Source organism: Martes martes (genome assembly GCF_963455335.1).
Source record: "Martes martes genome assembly, chromosome: 11".
Taxonomy (NCBI): Eukaryota; Metazoa; Chordata; class Mammalia; order Carnivora; family Mustelidae; genus Martes; species Martes martes.
Window position 1 is genome coordinate 20,918,925 of NC_137899.1, and position 2,812 is coordinate 20,921,736.

A 2,812-nucleotide genomic window follows, 5' to 3' on the forward strand; every position below is an offset into this window, starting at 1 on the left:
CTGTTTCAAAACATTAAAAAAACTTCCATTTGTCAACTGAGTATGCACTATACGTCCTTCCAATGATGGAGGATAAATTCTAGTTACCCTTAAATTACCGATTTCCTGAGTAAGGAGATGATCTATTCCCTGTAATGCTGGCAAATAGATTAATTTCTTGTTAAAAATTTTTACTTACTTATTTTTAAATTTCCGATATTTTTTGTTTCTTCAAACTTATTTATCAGGAGTGACTGAAATAAAAAAAAATATAATTGAGTCCCATCATCATGGAAATGGCTTTAAGAGAAAACAGGTCAGATAAGTTTTATCACTTCTCATTTTCAGCCAGTAAATAGTTGCTGTTGATAAACAGACAACCAACAGCCTGTCAGTAATGTTCAAGACACGTTATATGATACAACATGCCTATTCATGAGGAGCAAAGAGTAGGAAATAACTTATGGGAATGTCTTGATTTCATCATATAAGACAAGCACAAAAGGATCACCCATGCCTCTGAGAACACTGAACTATGCACCCTTGAAAAGAGCTTTGGCTCTGTCATCACAAGCAATCTTCCTGCAGCAGTCAGGTGTGCCTCATATATGATGTCACTTCCCTTGCACCCTGACTGCACCATCACACGGCCACAAACAGCATCAAATGGAGAGGAAGTCAACCCAGCAACCTCTGCAATGGATGGTGCAATCATGCCGCTAATGAAGATGGGAGTATCCTTGGGATCTGGAAGCATTCCCTTTGTAGTGTCATAGATCTGGAAGTAGGCAGCTTGGTAGCTGAGGGATTAGGCTACCTAAACTTGGTTTAGGTCTTTAATTCCACCAGATTTGCAGACTTGTAGTCACAGAGGCCTCTGAATTCCCTTTTATCCCCAGCTTTGCCCACATCCACTGCTAGCCTGGTCAGGCAAAATCAAGAAGACACATAAAACACAAAGATGTGGCCCCACTTGATGCCAGATTCCCTGGAAAGTAGTGCCAAAACTGGGTCTGTTGTCCACACCACCCAGGAAAATCCGCTTGTACTTATCTTTGAAGGCAACATTGAGAGCCTGAGCATGGAAGTACCCATTGACATTGGCTAGGTTACCAGGCAGAAGGGCAGGACTCATTGCTCCTTGGGGATACGGATCACACAGTCTATCTGCCCTTGTATTGCTTATCTGTGGTGATTTGCTTGCTGGCATGCTGCAGCAGCAGCTTACCCACTGAGTGGGTGCTACCATGGTCTTGGAGATGGCTGCAGCCACGCCACTCACCAGGAAGTCCTTGGTGAAGGACACAGCAGTATCTGTCATGTTGAAAGGAAAGAGGAGACGTGTAACTGTGGGAGTGCAGTAGGAACTGGCTGCAACTCCAGGGCTCTGGGGTCTTTTTTTTTTTTTTTTTTTAATATAAGTGCAGACTTGTGGATTTTTATGGATTCAATGTGTTCAGTGAATTGCAGTCCTTATTCTTCTTGATGTCTCAAATAGGCCAAATATTATCAGTGATAGCTCCTCTCCATTGTCTTGTATGTCATATTTGACCACTTCTATGTTTTCTGCACAAGAAGATACTCTACTCTCACCTTGTACTTAAGCCATTTCTCGAGGAAGTCCTAGTTCATTTAACTGGGGAATAGTTTATGGAAATCAAAATAATCAGACTAGTGATGCTCAGACTTTAAGGATGATACTGCATCAAGGATAATGATAGGGATCTATATACACACCTTTAAAAAATCATGAATTTTCAGTGATGTTTTAAATTAATGTTTATTACAAGTTTTCTTTTTTGATGTTCTATTTGTGTCTCTTGTTGTTTCCACTGAAAATCTGGGTCCCTAGTAATCTATTTCCTAATTTTCTCTGTCCTGCAGGTACATAAAATAATTTCAAAATTATAGTATTGTTGCCATTAACTCTTGGAAAATATTCCACTAAAAATAAAATCAAAAGTCCTTTGAAATAATTCTTTTTGTATAATTTTTAATTATATTATGTTAGGTCACCATACAGTACATCGTTAGTTTTTGATATAGTGTTCCATGATTCATTGTTTGCCTATATCACCCAGTGCTCCATGCAATCCGTGCCCTCCTTAATACCCATCACCCAGCTCACCCATCCCCCACTGCCCTCCCCTCTAAAACCCTCAGTTTGTTTCTTGGAATCCACAGTCTCTTATGATTTATCTCCCTCTCTGATTTCCACCCCTTCATTTTGCCCTTCCTTCTCCTAATGTCCTCCATGCTATTCCTTATGTTCCACAAACAAGTAAAACCATATGATAATTGACTTTCTCTGCTTGACTTATTTCATTTAGCATAATTTCCTCCAGTTCTGTCCATGTTGATGCAGAAGTTGGGTATTCATCTTTTATGATGGCTGCGTAATATTCCATTGTGTATATGGACCACATCTTCTTTATCCATTCATCTGTTGAAGGGCATCTCGGCTCTTTCCACAGTTTGGTTGTTGTGGACATTGCTGCTATGAACATTGGGGTGCATGTGGCCCTTCTTTTCCCTATATTTGTATTTGGGGTAAATGGTCAATAGTGCAATTTGCATTTGGGGTAAAATTTGCATTTGGGGTAAATGGTCAGTAGTGCAATTGCTGGGTCATAGGATAACTCTATTTTTAACTTTTTGAGGAACCTCCACACTGTTTTCCAATGTGGCTGCACCAACTTGCATTCCCACAAAGAGTGTAAGAGGGTTCCCCTTTCTCCACAACCTCTCCAACATTGGTTGTTTCTTGTCTTGTCAATTTTTGCCATTCTAACTGGTGTAAGGTGGTATCTCAATGTGGTTTTGATTTAGATTT

The 2,812-nt window shown here is 39.9% G+C and overlaps 1 pseudogene across 1 annotated transcript; it reads right to left on the bottom strand.

Moving 5' to 3' along the window:
* Positions 1 to 440: 440 nt before the first annotated feature.
* LOC308352135 (ADP/ATP translocase 2-like) lies at positions 441 to 1,300 on the bottom strand (annotated as a pseudogene). The gene has a single exon. The product of its transcript is annotated as an ADP/ATP translocase 2-like (transcript).
* Between the last annotated feature and the right edge of the window lie 1,512 nt (positions 1,301 to 2,812).